Source organism: Ambystoma mexicanum, chromosome 7p (assembly GCF_040938575.1).
Source record: "Ambystoma mexicanum isolate Mex_15411 chromosome 7p, UKY_AmexF1_1, whole genome shotgun sequence".
Taxonomy (NCBI): Eukaryota; Metazoa; Chordata; class Amphibia; order Caudata; family Ambystomatidae; genus Ambystoma; species Ambystoma mexicanum.
The window spans coordinates 873,899,952-873,918,635 of NC_090939.1; the positions used below are offsets into that span (position 1 = coordinate 873,899,952).

An 18,684-nucleotide genomic window follows, 5' to 3' on the forward strand; every position below is an offset into this window, starting at 1 on the left:
TCTTCGCTGCATATGGCAGTAGTACATGCAGCTCATGAGGGACCGGGATTCGAGAAGACAAAAACATAGAATCGATACGAATGTGCCATGCCAATGCACTTCCAGGTGGAATCCGCCAGTACCCCTGCAAGACTGGTATACCTGAGAAACTATGGCATAGTCGCCATGGACGTTTATCGGCCTATGGAGACAGGAAAATAGCTACTAGTGGTGATGCATGAATTCTCAAGGTTCCCCGTAGTCGAGCAGACTCCCACAATCGCATTCGCTCACGTAGCGGGAGTCATTGATGATGTGTTTAGTGAGTGGGATATCCCGCACACACTAAAGACGGATAATGCCCCCCCACCCATTCAATGGAAACTAGTTTGACAGGTTTGCGCAAGACATGGTGTTTGTGCACCAGAAAATCCACTGTTGTGGTTGCAGGCCAACGGGATGGCTGAGACGTTAATGGCCGCAATTAAGAGGGTTGTCCAAAGAGAAATCATTTAAGGAATGTCCACTAAGCAGGATCTGTGTCAAATGTTAAGCAACTACAGAAACGTTCCACACAATCCAAGAGGGAAGACACCGGCTGAGCTCATGGTAGTGTATCAAGTAGGGACACGATTATTCAAACTGTCGGCAGACAGAGGAGAGATGGATGAGGGAATTTGGCGAAGGAGGTCCACAAGGTAAACGACGAGCAAAGGAGTGGACAGACCGGAAAAGGAGTCTGACCAAAGGAGATCAGCACAGGTGATGAAATGTTGGTAAGATAAGGTATCAAGAAGGAATCAAAGTGTGCAGCAACCCCTCTCCATGAAACGGGGGCCAAAGCGGCAATGGTGATGGCACAGAACAGGCATTAAGAGGAGACGTACTGGATACCCCGGTCAAGAATGACTGAGGAAAACATCTGATGCTAGTCAAGAGGCTGCACCGACTAGTAGAAGAGATAGAAGCAGCACCAAAGGACACATGTTAGGGGATGGTGTTGTATACGAGACACTGTCCCTTTTTAAGCTGGCACCAATTGGACACGTGCGAGGGATAACGTGGAGGAGAAACAGGAGAGTTAGTCAGCAAGTGATATTGAATATAATAAAGACTACAAATATACTTACCCATGTGGTCTCCCATTATTCCAAGTGCCCCCCCAACAGTTTCCTTCATATAATGAATTCCTTTCCCGTTTTTATTTTACATCATAGAGCTTTATCAATATATCCCCCACCCCCCCGGACTCTTCTGACCCCCTGCCCCCCACCCGCACCCCCCGCCCACCCTACATTCATTGCATTCAAAGACCATTGTCTACAAGACGCAGGTCAGCCCTAACCGTGCAGAATACCACCTGTGAACTTTGCACATCTGTGTGCAATGTCTTTCGAGCAGACAATGGCCCATTTAAAGTGACTTATTTAGACTTGCATGTTTTTTTTGCTTGCTCAGATTTAAGGTAAAAAGCAGTATTCCTGTGAAAATGTGTGTATTTGTAGTGCCCCGGCTGTCGATGTGCATCAAGAAGTCGAGCCTCTAGGGTTGCAGTAAATTGAATTCCAAAATTCAATTTCTCATTCTACACTGCCCATTGATCTGTGGTAAGTTGTTAGCTGTATTGTAAAGCATTAATTTTCAAATGACCTCCGAAGATGTACAGCTTAGGATAGCTATATGTACTTATCCCTACCAATAAAAGGCAGTGATCATTCCTGAAGCTCTACTCATTTTGGTTGACAAAACATTCTTCTGGAGTATAAATGAGTCGGAACAATGCCAAACCGTCAAGCTCAATTTTGCTCTGAATTTCCATGAGATTTGTAACATTTTTTTTTTAGCAGTGAATCAGTCCTCACTCCTCATGAAAACCGTGGCATTTGGGAATGTATACCCAAAAAAGAGAAGGGGGTAAATTACAGCTTGTTTAAAGGATGCTCTTCTTGAGCACTTCTATCTTTGAGAGTAATTGAAAAGATGGGGCTTTGTGAATGCCCAGCCAATACAGTTGTGTTCCTGGTATGATGTGGGGGACTATGGCTACGGGTAAGAAAATCGAATGCAAAGACTGACACCAAAGACTGGTGGATTGAGCAGCTCTCAAAATTAATGACAGAAGAAAAATTCTTAATTTACATTAATAAAACCTGGATGGACTGATCCAATTATGGATTCAAATTTCAAAAGTAATTGATACTCCATGTTAGAGAGGTAATGGTAGAAAATGATTGCCGTAGTTTGGTTCAAATTTCTAGAAGTCAGAGCAAGATTGCATTTTTATCAGGAGTTACAATTTTACATTTTCTTTTAACTGTATTTGGTTTAAAACAAAATTCAAACCTTTACTATCTAAAAGCCACAAATTATTATGAAACTAGCAAATCAAGAGTCTTCAATACAGCCGAAACAATACTGCAAACCCTTTACAAGTGCAAGAAAAAGCAATATTGAAAAACACAAACATAATTGCCAAAAAAAGGGGAAGGAAAGACGGTGTTAAATGATTGATAATCAGAGGAACACAGCATCAGTGCACATCGTCATCTGAAACATACTGGCCCCTTTCCCAAATTTCAGCACAGCTTACAATGCTTTAGGAATCTCACCACAGACGGGATCTTTGGGACTAATGCACCATTCACCATAGATATCCATAGCTTTTCGACATAGACTCTTTCCAAATTAGGAACAAACTTAACAAAGGATGTGATTCTGACATTTAAAAGGCCCGAACATTCAATCAGAAGAGGTTTTAGATATTCTAGATTTCCACTTATCGCAACAACGTCAACTCTGGATTCCTTTTATCCCTGACACTAAGAATTTAATTTGGTTTTTACACTATGAATCTATATCTGATGAACTTCTTTATGTACGAGTGTCAGGAAAGTGATATACATATGTTTCTGCCAGTTCTGCTTTCTTTGGAATGACGTCCCCTACCCATAGAGCTGGTGGTTCCAAACAGTTGGCTCTCCTGATCGAGTCAATCCATCGGATAATTTGCTTAATCCTATTTGGGTTCACCAACAACTTCTCTGTGGATATATCCATTACGTCTAGCATGTTATGACAATACATCATTCACCCAATCGGTGGTACCCTCCACCAAAGCGAGTCTTACCCAGGACAGCATACGTCCAGTCATCCTTGGAGCAGAGCAGTTTCCTAAAGAGTGGTAACTGGCTCCAAACTGCACTACTCTTTAGGGACTGAAGTGAAGTCCAAGTTCCCAGCTAAAAGCCGCTAATGGTAAGAATTTAGGCAGGTAATACATAGTGTGCCTCTATATCTAGGCTTCTATGCTGTCTAATTCATCCAACTCGAACCTGGGCAGCACCTCTATGCCATAGAGCAGCTTGGGAACCACCTTTCCATTATAGAACTTTATAACCAAATGTGGTGTTAATGTACAGCATTTAAGCAGTAGGTTTTATTGCGGTCGCTTTTATTTGTTCTCAAAAGGGGGTTTTGACTAGTAGGGCCATTACTGGGGACCATAAGTACACCAGGGACTCTACTACCTCCAGCCTTGTATTGTTAATGGACCAGGCAAAGCTTTGTTTCGACTTTTTTTACTATTAAAGCATATGATCTTTGATATTTCTTTGGGGGGTTTACTATTAGACCATTATTATATTTGAAGATCAAGAATGTTATTGAACAGAACAAAAACTGCCCGCATATGCAAGCCTTTTTAGCCAAATCCCCAATACTGGGGGCTATGAAGAATGCTTTGTCAAGGTAGACCTCCATATTCGAAACCTACAGGTTAGAGACCGGGGACACACTACGCATCCCCATCTCAAACCCAACAATGTCTCTTTTTTTTTTTGGTCAAGTGGCCATCGCTCTCTAATCTAACCTGAATTGTTGTGTGCTTGTGGAGGTCGATTAAGATATGGCGGCAATGATCTATACTCCAACGATCTAATTTCTCTCATAATCTATCCCTATTCACCGTATCATAGGCCATGGACAGTTCCGAACAATGCCATGTATGTTATAGAGACATGTTTGGACCATGCTGATTTCTATAAACAGGACAAAATCATACCATTGCAATCCGTCCCCATTTCCCTTCTTAAACCGGTCTGGTTTGGTTTCAGTATTCCCATTTGATCTATCCAGGCTTCACATTTTTTTAATACTAAACCAGCAAAACACTTACTGTCTGTATCGACTGTATCGAGCAATGCATTTGGCCTACAATTAGATGGCATTGACCGATTGCCCTTTTTATATTTGAGGATAATCAATGTACATCCATGTTTGATGAGCCTTCCCACTTATATCGGAAGAACAGGAACTGCAGTATGGGGTCCTCCTTAAAATGTTTGTTCGACAGTTGGCCTGGACCACCAGCCCTTGACCCGCTACAGTTTCTCACTGCATTTTTCACATCCTCTACAGAAATGTGTTTAATACCCATGTTGAATTATTTGCTTACACATTGGAGCTTTTAGGGCCCTCATTGGAACCGTAAAGTTGTGAATAATGTTTAACACAGTAACTTCCAAAATGGGAATAGTCTGAACATTTTCCTGTCCTGTCCTGTCCTGTCTCGTCTCCAGACTATTAACAATCACCCAAAATGTCACATCTGGTTTACAGAATGGTGTGGATAACATAGCTTCTCCATCCTTTTGGGAATTGTGATGCCTATGCTGTAGCATCCAGTTTTTCTCTATCCTCTGGTGCTCCATGACCCACAGCTATAAGATTATCTAGAACTAAAGGTGCTGTTTTAGATCTTTCAGCTGTGAGCTTCATTCCTTCAATGTAAGAGCCTACCAGCAACACTCAATAGAATCCCCCGTCATGTTCTCATGCTGGTTATCGTTCCTGCTCCCTACACATTTATACATGTTGCACTCGAATGGCAGGCCGTTCTGATTCTTAAGGCTTTCCTTTCGTCCCCCTTCCCTTCTAGCAGACACTTCAGGCACCAACCCCCTCAGCTCCTGACCACCATTTGGAGTCAGGTCATAGCCCAACTGTCTGACTACTGATCTCCCCCTATAAGGCATTGTGCACCATTCAAGATGGGATTGTTAGTACCACTATATTTTAGCACTCTGTCAATGAACTCAACCAGCTCAATATCTTTTGAGGAAATGAGCATCAGGCTTGGTATTTTTTAAGTGTTCCAGAACTCTCGGTCTATTTAGTATTTCTGGACCTCCAAAGTGAAAAAGATACTCTAGGATAAATCTCTTGTGCCTTCTGTTTCCATTCCAAGCTGGGAGGAAGCTTTATCCACCCCTCACACCTGTAGAGAGATTATGGGCCGCTCACTGGGGGCCACACATGAAGGCATTATCATATGGGTCTGTGTGTTGGAAAGAGTAATTTTTCATGATTGTCCTCACTACAGGTACAGTATTCCCATTACAGTTGGGCCCGATGTCGCTCGCGCTTCGGGAGATGGTGATAAATATCTTTTTCTTTCAGGCCATAGGCCATTGGAGGACCACCTAATGACCCACTAAAGGGCCCCCTCAATACAGAGGCTTGAGACCCTTGGTTTACCTCACCCTTTATTCATACATGTTCACAGATCCGTGGTCACCAATGTTCCCAGACCAATGGACATCAGTTTGACCAGCAGTATTTACTTTGGTCCCGCATCTCAATGTCAAACTATTAGTTCCAGGTTTAACAAACATGTCCAAAATTGGCAGGCCATTGCATGGGAAAAGTTCGTAATCCAGCCCTGCTAACGTCAGACTCACCCCTTGTACCTCCTAACTCATATGCTCACAGATGGAGATAGTGACAGGTGGTCTTAATCAATCTTGGGATGGTAGACTTCCAACTGTAATAATAGAGATTAGAGCTTCTTCCAAACCTGAGCTAGTTGGCACCAGGGTAAAATCTTCCATCGATTCATCACATGGGGGGGCAGGGACTTCTCCTGTTTTTTTAAATTAAAGTAGTCTGGCACAGTCTGCAGACATTTTCTGGACGATTTGGCCCCCCGATTCTTTGCCTTATGCTTCTTTTTGCCCTTGCTTTGATTCTTTCGTGGCAGAACAATATCAGTCCTTGGGGCTTTACCTTTCCCTATTTTTTGGTTCTCTGTGTTTTTTTAATGATTTATGCCAGATTGAGAAGGATGTTGTACGACTCTCGGGAGTACTTGAGTGGGTTGTGGTTCCTTGTACTTCGTTCCCGCATCTCCCACACGCAGCTTCATCAGCGCCATTACGAGCCTTGTGTCTCCCACTTCCATCTTGCTAAGAGTCTGGGCTATTTGGTTCAGAACAATACAAATGCCCCTTAAAATCATTCAGAATACCAAGACAAATTTAATTTGCAATGGACTGCAGGATAGTGGGTATGGATGGTAATTTATTCCCTTGGGGGCGAAATATCCAAGCTAACGGTTGCCCTGATGCCCCCAAGGTACTCCTACGTCCCGTCCCCTTTCCTCTGTACTGTATGGTCGTCCCTCGCTAGGGACAGAAGATGGAACCTTTATCACCCGAAAAAAAAAAAAAAAAAATCTCCCCTTTAAATTTAGAGGCGTGCGGGGGCACAGCCCTGGGAGTATGCGCTCCCTTGACTCTGGCCACCGGCGCCACTCCCCAGTCCTCTTTTCCACGTCAATGGGAGCAGACCACTTTCACCAGCGCTCCTGGGTTTGGCTTCGGCCTTGTAATTCCACGCGCTCTTCCCTGGATACTGTCTGTTGTCTTTCAACAGGTGCTCGGTCCTCTGGCACCACGCTCCTTCCCGGCACATGTCGATGTCTTTGGGCTTCAGCAGGTGTCCAGCCTGTGAAGGGCTCTTCCCTTCATCTGACCCCCACGCTCTTTGCCTCTGCTGCCTTGGCGCCTATCACAGCTGGGAGGGTTGGCGCCTATCACAGCTGGGAGGGTTGTACCGCGTGTGACGCGCTTACTCCGCGGACTCTGAAGAACAGGTTAGCTCGGTGGGGAGAGCTCTTTGAATGATCGCCTCCAGAGGACTTCGTCCAGTACAAGTCAAGGCCCAAGGTAGGGCCACTTTATTCATCTGAACTCCGCAAGGGCGACTCCTTCCCAAAGAAATGTCCGAGCGGGAGGGACCGTTCAGGTTCTTACACCAGTACAGGTACTGAGGCTGCTTCAGCTACTGCTAGAGCCTTATGGTGACGTCACTGCATGGTTCTTTTACCATGTGTCTACCTGAGGGGCTCCACCCTATTACCGGACAAATATCTGAGGGGGCGCCTGTATGCAGCACTACCAGCGACACAGCTGAGGACACGACGAGTCCTGGAGGCCGGGCCTAGCATGGCAAGCATCACTGTGGCCCTGCCACCTGCGCCCATTGTCATTTCACCTATGGCTCCAGTGCCTCAGGCCCCTGTGCAACCTCAGCTGCCCACACCAGTCCCCAGGCGGTTCCATACCAGCCTCCACAGAAGGCTCTGGCTCCAGTCACCACACCTCAGCTTGCGGTGCCCAGTACTGCTCCACCTGTTCCAGACCAGCAGGACACCCTGGTGGACACCGATGAGGAGCAGGACCCTGACACTCTGTCCTCGGCCAAGACATTCCATGAATGGCTCGCAGGTCTGGCTGAATACTTGGGGCTTCCACAACCCGAGGTTGAACAATCCGAGGCACGGGTCCTGCTAGAGGTCCTCACTCTTCGCCTTGCGGCAAGAACAGGGATTCTGATGCCGGGCGTTTTCACCTTGACCAAAAAGGGATGGCCTAAACCCCATTCGGCGCAGCCTACCAACCGGTGCCTCGACGCCAAGTACAGGCAATTAGATGGGGATCCAATCTTGCTGTCAGAACACCCTTACTCTTTGGTGATTGCTGCGGCCTCAATCGATTCCAAGCTGCAGTCTTCCTCGGCCACCTAGTCCTCGGCGCTACTAGACAAGGAAGATCTTGGAGGCGAAGGTCTATTCCGAGGCCTCACTGCACCTTAGTCAGTCTAATGCGGACACTATGCTCGCAGCCGTTAATCAAAGGCAGCAAATAGCAGACTCCCTTCTGGAACTTCCGGTGCAGTGTCAGGCACGCTTCAAGGCGGAGCTGGCAGAAGCAAAGATGGTGGCTCAAGACATCATGGAGTCCACTGTGGCACATATACACCCCTCAGACCGTGCCATCTGCGTCGACAAGGACATGAGGACTGCCTGGCTTCGTGCTATCAGGTTCAATACGTACATCCAGGAGTTCATATTAGACCTTCCATTTGAGGGTAACAACCTTTTTCATTCCACCACAGATGAGGCAGTGGAAGAAGCCCCAGTCTCAAAGTGGGCTATGGGCTTCTACTCCAGGATTTTCACCATACACAAGAAGAACTGGGCTGGCCTGAGAGTTGTGTTGGACCTTTCCACCCTGAACCTTTCCTTCCCTCTTCAAAAGTTCAAGATGGTCACCCCAGCGCTTATTGCGTACACACTGCAAGGGAGACTGTATGTGGTCCCTGGATCTTAAGGACGCATACCTACACATCCCGATTTGGCAGCCTCATTGTTCCTTCCTGAGTTTCACTGGCCAAATATGACCCCATATCCCTCCGAACCAGAGATGTCTGTGTGAAGCTAAAGCTATGAACTAGAAGCCCATGAGGCCCTCCACAGCAGGTGGCCATTAACATTGCACAAGAAGTCTCCATGTGCGTAGGTCACCCTTAAGGCCTGCTCGGAACTTGAATAAAAGCATGCTTCGTTGACCAAAGCCAGTGCCTAGCCCTGTACTAGATGTTAAGATGCAGGAGGCAAAGTTCCTCTTTCTAAGCAATTGCTACAATTTGGCTAACTTTGTCTTTTGTCAAGTTTGGGTCTGTCTGCATTTGTGGCCAAATCTGTTCTTTGGCAGTCCACAGGTGCTTTTCCTACTGTTTATCTATTTCTAAGAATGCAAGGAATTTACTTAGACTCTGATTTTTGCTTGTGGAACCTTAACAATGTTTCCAATGCTTCAAATGCTGTGTAGACGGAGGCACAGTCTGCAGAGTCCTTCCGGCCAATGATCTGTAAGTTTCCCTGGTAGTGAACTCCTCCACTGGTTTCAACATCCCATGCAACTTCCTTCAAGGAGGAGTTACACCTTTCTAAGAGGGAACAATCAAATGAAATCTCAATCTGCAATTTTCCCTTGCCACTAAAAACCCAGCAAGTGGAAGGTGCTAGGCTAAACTTGCAGGAGGCAGAAAGATAATTGATGATTTTTTTGCCAGAGTGCACCCTACAAATTCTAGTTGGCAAGCATATGCATTGCTTCGTTAAATGTTGCAACGACGCAGCCCAGCACTCCAAATGCAGCTAGTCATTGACTAAGACCTTCTCGCAAGTGTAATATGTGATGTATTAAGCGATATGTCCAATGGTATTTTAGTAGATTTCAACCCAACAGGGAAATAGTGTGCCATTGGTGGTACCTAGGACTATATCCTGCCTTGAGCTAGTTCCTTTGCCACTTTCACATTAACCGCCTCCAGCAGATTTTCTGCTGAAGTTTCCAAGCAGTTCTTGGATTCAAAAGTCCTTTGTGGGATCTTAAAGTACAAGAAAGTCACAAGTAATTATCATGGACCCTCGTAGAGTCCACCAGCAATGCATTAAGTCACTGTGAATGGGTTAGTTTTTTTTCTTTAGCCTTGCCCATCATATTCTAGTTCTGGGTCCGCATGAAACGTTCTCTGATCGGATTGGCTTCCATACATTAACCCCACCTCTCGATGTCCATTAGATCCATATAAATGTGGGTACTAGTCTCTCATTTTACTTCCTAAATGCTCTATTATAATCAAACCACCCTGATTCTGTAACCCTCCTGAATTGTAGCATTGCATCATTTCCACAGAGGTTGGCTCTTGCAATGGAAATTTAGTTTTAGAGTGTCAAATATATACCAAAGGTGTGTAGCCCAATTTGCTATCTCATGTCTTGTCCAGCACTACATTTCCCCCCTCTCTGTATGGCACATCGGGGCCTCTCCAACGCTAAATGTGAAAATGTCAAATTTCTGTATCCAAATATGCTCATTAACTTATTTGTACAAATGCCAAAACAGCGGTGATGACAAGGGTGCTATGGTGGGCAGTGATCTGGGGTCTCTTAACAGGTGAACCCTCCCAACCCCCGATGCAGCCCCTGCTGCATCCAGAACCCCTTGCAGAATTGAAACAAAATCTATTTAACGAATTCAATGAGTCTCTAGTCAACCTTAAAAAAAGCCTTGTCCCTGGAAAACAGAGGTGGTGGATTGTTGGGTGAACAGTGTTGCTCTCTCACGCTATTTTTGCAACTAAACCTATAGCCTTGTTATTTTTAAGCATACTGAGGTACCTGTCGGGCATGAGATTTGAAGAAACCTCTAATATTGTTAATGGAGGATAAACTGGTTTTGTTGGTACATATATTTTACAATAATGTGGTTAAGTTATGGTAACAATTGAGAGTACCTTTTCAGAGCATAACAGACTGAACAAAGGGTGAGGGCTGGTAGTCAACGTGTAAAGCACGGCTGGTAAGATGAGTGTAGGGCAGCAAAGAGGGTACTTGTTGAATCTGTTTTAGTGGGTCCCGTAACCTCCAAACAGAGAATCATGTCTAGTAGAAAAACGTACTAAAATATAATGGCCTCAAAAAAGAAAGTGGACACAGAAAATAAATGGAACCTTTTGAAATTGATATAAAAAGTACACAGAAGATTTTGGATGGTTGGTCCCAATAGGGGAACCTGCAGAATGCGCTGCCCAGTCTCATTGTATTGGAGAAACGTTTTTATTTACCCACTTTGAGGGCCTATACAAAAGCCAGCCCGCTAGCAATACCCTAAGGGCAGATGCATTTGTAAAGTCTAGGGCGGTATCAAAAGGCAAGGATTGGCTCATTTTTAGGGAAGAGGAAGTCGCACTAGCCATACTCTAGCAGAAATCAAATGACGCACCAGGCCCCGATTTGTATCTTGGGTGATTTACTTAAAAACAAACCTGACCCATGGCCCCTTTTCTGACATGGCTTTTTAATGATTAATGCAGGCCTGGGATTTCCGGGCAGCTGGTGGAGTGTGTTTATTATAGCAATCTTTTTAGAAGGGATACATGATGGATCCGGCCAGCTACTGTCTTATATCCCTAATGGGTTCAACAGCCAAATTGTATGGTAGCCTTACCCACCTAGACGAATGGGCAGCCAATAACTTTCTGGTAATTGAACAGGTGGGCTTTATAGAGGGCCTCTCGATAATTGATCATGGCTTCCTGCCTTTTCCTTTTTATTTTTTTTAAAGGTTTGTGGTTTTACGTGGGCAGGTCTTTGTATTTCGTTTTTTTAAATTTGAAAACTGCCTTGGACACTACCTAGTAAACCGCTATGAAAACTATTAGGCGATATTGGTGTTCCGTATCCCCTACGAAGTGATGTGTGCCCTTTACAATGAGAACATGGCAAGAGTAAGATTTGTTCGGAGGGGCGAGCCCGCATCTAGTTTTTCTGTCGACCTCGGGGTTAGACAAGGTTGTGTTTTGGCCCCATCCTTGTTTTTTTTTTATTTGTGTATTTATTCACTAGCACATGTTCATAATTTGGAAGTAGATACCCCGACTCTGGGGAAGAATAAAAATAGGTATACTTTTATTCACAGATTACGTGATTTTTAATCCATCTCAAAAACTCCAGCTGAACTGCAGAAATGCGGAACTATTTTTAATCAACATTGTGAGATGAAGGGACTGCAAATAATCCAAAGAACACAAAATGTATGAGTTGTAGCCCAAGAAAAAAAGTGTAGCCCCCACGCCCCCCCCCCCCCCCAGTTAACCCACTCTTCCACCAGCTTGCACAAGGTAGCCTTCTATGACCATTCAGGAGTGCGGATATCCAATAGTTGTAGATGGCTGTCCCAGATGGAGAAGAGTGGTACATCAATGGCCCTACAGGAGTCACTGGGGATAGCACTGTGAGATTTTCTAAAAGGTTTGATGACTGTGATGTCCCCGCTTCCCTTGAAGGAAATAGCTGCCAGACTGTCTGCAGCATTGTATGGTGCTGACATTTGGGGGTCGCTTGCCTTCACACCGTTTAGAGATAACAAAAAACGTTGTTATCCGGCCTCCAAAGTACACCTAATGTGGCATTAAGGTTAGAACTGGATATTGGAGGTAGTGGGGAAGAGGTGTGCTTCAAACCCCTTATAGACTGGGGAAAACTGTGCCAACCGAAGATGTTTTCAGCTAGGAGGGGGTGATGACATACCCTGGTCTAGATACATCCGAGAAAGTAGTGCGGCCATAGAGATCCCACAGTTATGAGTCGATCCCTCCAGTATATGCGAAGGCACTGAAGGTAAAATCAAAAAATGAAACCGTAAAATGAACATTTTATTAACTGCATAAAGCAAGTGCTTCGTTGCAATTATATCTTTCAAGGAAGCATAAACTGGGGATAGAAAAATATTTGGAGTAGCTGGAGAATTTCCCAGCAAAACTTTTTTTTTAGTTTTTATTTTAATCCTCAAGTTGCGGTCGGGCACCACAGCATGTTTATGCATTCTTCCTGCATTTTGTGCGGAACTTTGTCACAAATAAAAATGGATGCACTTTTTACGAAAACTTTTCAATATTGTCAAAGCCTAGCATTTCTTAAACGTTAATTCCAGGTGCACGTACGGGATTATGTATTAATTTTATAAGAATTCAGACCCACTTCTGCTAAAAAGAAAATGTACTTCTCTTACTGCATTTCCACATTAAAATGATGTTTTTGCATAAATACACTTGGAATGTGGGCCATCAGCACATGCTGCATGAGATTTGCACTCTCCTTGTCTCGGCATAATATGGTGTATACCTGTTCCAAGGGCTGGAACAGGTGGTAACAGCCCAGCAGCCCGAGTTAAAGGCCTGAGCGAAGCGATGGCGTTTAACGATGGCACTGGGACGTTACCACCCATTCCAGCCCTTGGAATAGGTATTTTCTTTCCGTGAACTGGTCCCGTTAGGAAGAAGTTGAAAGTTGCACTTTCAGTGCACTGCCTTAAACATTCCCTTAAACAGCAGGTGCAAGTGTTTGGGGGGGTGTATTGTGTGTGGGAGGGACGTGGTGATGGGGTTTGCCGGGAGTGGGTGCAGGCCAGCAGGGACATAGTTCCACTACTTTTCGTACGCTTCGAACCCTGTTCAAGCCCCTCGTGTGCACAGACCAAGCCTCTATTTGAGGCTACCTCACTCAACCCATGTGCAGTCAGCAGTTCATAAAACGTGTATTTTGATTTTTCTAAAACGTTTTAGAGGTTACAAAAAATAAAAACCTATGGTCATTCTTTTTTCAGTTAATAAGAGATCGGAGAGAAATTCTGATAACTGTTGCATTTTCATGCCAATCTTAACACAATAGACGGAATTCAAATATAGTTCAAATATAGTTAAACATATTATAAAGACTAGTCGGCTATATAAATGTGTGCTTCACATACCATTATAAATCATGCGTTGAGGGGAGTAGTAACATGGATCGGTGGAAGAAAGGCTACCGGTTTTTTTGAAGTTCCACAGTCCTATTCTCCATGCAACTGCAATGAACTTTGTACTACATGTACCTCAGTAGCATGAGTAAATCGAGACAACAAACCTTGCAGCTATTATTACAACCAGCTATTACTGCCGCTGAAAGGAATGTGCTGCTGTGTTGACAGTTTTACACTATACCAAGAAGCCACACCACTATAGATTAAGGGTTTGGGTCTATTTGACCTAATCACATTTGACCTAATCACATTTGATTGAATTTATTTGACCGTTTTTCAGTCTAAAATGTGGGGGAGACCCCCGCAACCCACCACTTCCCTTCAACCTAATCTATTCCCTTAACCACCCCATATATTTAATTAAATGTGACTGAAAAAGGTCAAAGAAATTTGATCAAATTTTTTAGGTCAAATGTTTTTAGGTCAATTATGCGAATACTAGATTAAGAGAAGTCTATCAAAAGCAATACGTGAATGTGTTGGTTATCATTAAGGCAGTACTGCTGAGCACCATTGTTTTATTAAAGCAATCACTTTTTGCACTTTAGAGAACAGACTTGTAAAAAAATCTCAATTACCTGCACAAAAGGACCCCTAGAACAGGTATCTTTAAGACTGCTTACAGTTCCATCTTGCAAAGGTAGACTTGACTTCAGAGCTTTGCAAGAGTTCTGTGGCCTCTAATCTTTGTTTTGATAAGCCAATAAGCAAGCAAATTGAACGCTAAAATGTCACCACACAATCTATATGGAGGGTGGTCTTTTATTTCCCCAGCGAGCAAATATATTTTTAAGTCCGGTGCTTTTCTCTAAGGTGCAACAAATGACGCACGTTCTGCAAACTATAAAGCACAAGTGTGAACCATTGAGGGGCAATTGATTTCCTCTGCTGGAGGCATGCAACCATGTCAATTACAGCAATAGCTTGGTTGAACAGGATAAGTTGTACAATGATCCAACTAACCAAATACTTCTTTGTTTCCTTTTTTGACAGTTGTTCCGTTTCTTCAGTGGGAGATGTGATCGGTGGCCCAGTGATGCTACCGGCGATGAACTTTTGGTTTAGCATCGGAGGGCGCTTCTTGCTGCTGCCTTTGAAAACTTTGCACACACTAGAGCTCAAAATAACCTCCAAGTCTCCCCATATGGTATGTCATCGGGGTTGCTTCCCGTTAGCGGATGGCACGTCTGCCATTTCTCAAAAATTGGTCACGGTGCAGTCTTGCGCTTTTGAATCTATAAGATTCAGCTGCTACTAAAAGCATAATTTCCCCTCTTTTTTTTTAAAAAAAAGTTTTTATTTGAATGAAATTGGTTATTTTTTTTATTTTTTTTATGCTGCGTTTTGTATATACATGTATTTTCCTTGGCGCAAGCTTCCTGCACAAGACAAGTCTGGTATCTTGTGTTGTTGTTGCAAGTTACTGTTCTTATCGTGCATTGGAAATAAGAGCACTTAAGCAAGGAGCTTGTTTTTCTGGGAACCCAAAAATGTACTGCTGACCAGATGACCATTGGATCTTCGGCAACTGGTTATGAGGTGGCACAACCTTCCTGGACAAGGATCCCAAACAAGAACATTTCAATTTGCTGCTTAGTATCCCAAATCGCCTGAACCTTCTGGACTTGCACTATTGAAAATGTTAATTTTCATCCCATGTTCATGGATATTACTGAACTGCAAGCAATAAGATGGCACTGCTCCTTGGAAAATTCAATGGTGAAGCTACTTGTTACGCCCAGTTACCCACAATTTAGCAGCACTTTGCATGAGAGTGTGGACTCCGCCTCAGATCTTTCTGGAAAGGCCCTGAGCCGCCCCACAAACGTGCTATCATTATTTATTTGCAGTGAAATGGCCATCATGAAAAATTGTGAATCTGTGGTGAAAGGTTTTCTACATTTTAAAATGTAAACCCTATGTTAAACCTGAAAATATTTCTTTGTCTATATATCGGGGGTATGCAACCTTTGGCTCTCTGAGCAGATGTGAGTTGTAGTCCAAAGAATCTGGAGAGCTGAAGTTTGCAAACCCCTGGTCTATATGAACCCGTTTCACTTAAAATGAAATGGAATTGCACCTGCGAACCATTGCTAACCTCCACAAACATCCATATGGGAACGCTCACACGGAGAATGTAACCTGTACATGAAGTGCCATACACGCTGAATCTCGATTTGTTCCTTTTGTGGTTTTCGTGAATTGATGATGCTGCTGTAAAACTGCTTGCTTCCTAGGAAGTTTTGTTTTCGTCTATTTGAAATAACTTTGCCACAATACTATCCGAGGCCAGTTGTAAAACTTTGGACGCGAGTGAGAGAAGCTTGCTTCGTGGCCTTACTGCTTTATAGGCGATCTGCTTTTGCTTGAGATCCTGTCAATAGTGTACCAACGTAGGAGCCAATTTGTGTGCGTGTGTGTATATAGCTACATGGTTGCGACTTTATTTATGTTTGGTGAATTTAATAAGGAACTAAATTACCCAGATCGCGGAACAGTAAACTGCCGCTTGTTACCCATCATGCCTCCCTAAAAGTCGACAATTCCTTCAGGGTAAAACAATGTGATGGTAATTTAACTGTGATAAATTGTGCCTAGCAGCTGTCATCTGAGATGTAATATTTTAATATGCAGTCATTGTATGTCCTGTAGAATCCTCATTGGCATGACAATGTATAGCATGTGCAGAACATGGTGGAATACATTTTCATTCCCTGTCTGATTCCCTTTGCTTGATGTGTTTTACTTGCAAGAAATCTGAAAGCTGATCTCTGGAGGTAATTCCAATAGTGTGGTGTAAAACACATGCTTGGCTGCCATGTTTTTTCTTGGGTAGGACATGGGAGTAAGCATAATAGCTGTGGCTCAAAGCATGTGGAAGCGGGGAAATCAGTCAAACGCTGGGCGTAGAACCGAATTGGCCATGAGGTGGAACTTTGGCAAATATAGAGAAGTGGCTTAGCGGTGGAATGCAGTGTAGCATTTGCAAACTGTGAACGTTTGATAAATCATTTCTGTACATTTCTGTCTTAATTAGTAAATGAGAGGCTAGCATTGGAGAGAGCACATCTCGTAATAACCTGCACACATTCACTTGGTGTTATAGCAAATGATTTTGAAGTATACATTCTTAGTGCTGCCAATTACGAAACCATTCCCATTTACTGCGATCTCTGGCTCTATAACATGTGAACAATACAAAGTGCATTGATTGGCACAATGTGTCTCCTGGGAAGTTGGGGAGAGGCGCACCGCACCAAGGAATGCAGCTTGCCTAGTACATTCACCCATGCACACAGCAAAAATAATGCATTCCCAAGAGGAGCATGTGTGTCTCTTACCTCCATTACAGTTTAAGCAGAATGTCCTTCCCCAGTAACGCATATGTAAAACATTGCTGGCAGGACAGGGACTGGCCAGCCCACCTGCTCAAAAGTAGGAGAAAGGTTATTCATAATATGCATAGGCCGATATCCAGTGGTTGGTGCAGAGTAGTACTTTTTTCAGTTTCCGAATTCAAAGAGGCATTGATGGGGTGCCCTTTCTGTAACACTATCCCTAGCCTACATGTACAGTTACCCATGCTCCTTCACCCGTCCACCTCAGATTGTTTTTTTCCCCCCACCGCCGGGTTGGTTGTGAAACGTGGTGTTTAAAATTAACATAATTTGTTTGACTGAGTTTTATTGTGATTCACGGTATGCCAGACGTAGAGATTGGAAGCAAAGCCGAATGAGGACTTCTTGGTGTCATCGAACCTGTACTCCGAAAGGCATGCAGTAAGGACGCAGGGCGGTGCAAAAGGTCTATACGACCTTACACGATAGGCAGCTTAGAATGTCTTTTTCCCCCCTTTTCTAAAAAAAAAAAGACAATTTTACTTCGTGCCCAATGGAGAATATTGCATTTAAAATCTGGCCCTCCTGCAATTCCAAATTCCCCTTGGTTAACTGTGTGTTTATATTCAAGGCAACAAAACTCCTGAAATTCAGCTAAAGCCACCTTAACTTTGCGCCCCCTGTTGCGCAGCCTTTGCCACAATGACGACATCACAGATCACATCAATAATTACATGTTCTATACACTGACATTAAAAATCACATCACTGATGACAACACAAATTACATTGCCTATAACTGATTACATCAATATTGGAATTAGACAAAACATAATTTATAAATTACCTCATGAAAACTTGGATTACCTCAATCACAATTTAGCCGGTGGACTTGGCCAGGACAAAGGCCATAGCTAGTGGTTGCTTATTGTTACAAAATACCAATGTGCATGGTTAAAAGCCATGCCTAGTAGCCCATTAATGTGGACAACGTTGAAAGCTGTAGTCGGTGGCAATGGCTAAAGGCTATAGCTAGTGCCCATTAATATGCTAGAATAAACAGTCGGAACAGCCAAAGGGCATGGCCAGTGGCTAGTATTGTTTAAGACCGTGGCTGGTTAGTGTATATAATATACAGTGGGCACGGCCGAAGGCCATCACTTATTGCATTTTATAATTTTAAAATATACAGTGAACGTGGCCGAAAGATGTATGAACTACTCCACGTCAAAGGCCATGGCTAGTGACCATTTATATGTTTAGAATATTTTGTGGGCACAAAGAATGTAGCCACTAGCTGGTATTGTGCTGAAGTCCATGGCTAGTCCCTGATGGATGCTGTGGCTATAGCCATGGTTATCTCTCGCATCGAGAGAAAAGACAAAGATGGCGCTGTTTAATTTCTATGTTTAACACCGCCACAATAGACCACACCATCTTCTTACCAAGGCTGCTACTACTGCCATGCATTGCTTCTTGGGGCTAGCATTTCCAGCCAAAAACGATACCAGTGGATCCAAAATGATGCTGTTCCCCTTTATAAAAAGAGTCCACTGGAATGAGCATGTATCTCCATCGGAAAGACCTGCACTGGCAGTCTATAGTGGACTGCATTAGTTTGAAAACTTGCACCATAGTACAGAACTGCATTTACAGCAACGCCCCCTCCTACCTGAAAACAGCGATAACCCACTATGCTCCAGGAAGATCCCTACGCTCAATGGACAAGGCCATGGCTTCCTGTCCTGTTTTCAAACGGACAAAAGGCATGAGCAGATCATTCCCTGTCCGGGCATCCCAATTGTGGGACACACTGCACTATTTAACTATTTGAAACCTCTTCTCCTAGCCTCCTCTTTGTTCTGTGCTGTTTGTTGTCCT

The 18,684-nt window shown here is 43.8% G+C and overlaps 1 protein-coding gene across 15 annotated transcripts in view; it reads left to right on the forward strand.

Annotated features, from left to right (window-relative positions):
* The window catches only part of MAP7D2 (MAP7 domain containing 2), a 492,516-nt gene extending 476,328 nt beyond the window's left edge, over positions 1-16,188 (forward strand). For 11 of the 15 annotated variants that reach the window (XM_069637087.1, XM_069637084.1, XM_069637085.1 and 8 more), the window contains one exon: positions 14,460-16,188. The gene's annotated coding sequence lies outside the window, so the exon portion shown is untranslated. The remainder of the gene's footprint in view (positions 1-14,459) is intronic. The other 4 variants (XM_069637094.1, XM_069637092.1, XM_069637093.1 and 1 more) reach the window with 1 other exon arrangement.
* Positions 16,189-18,684: the final 2,496 nt, after the last annotated feature.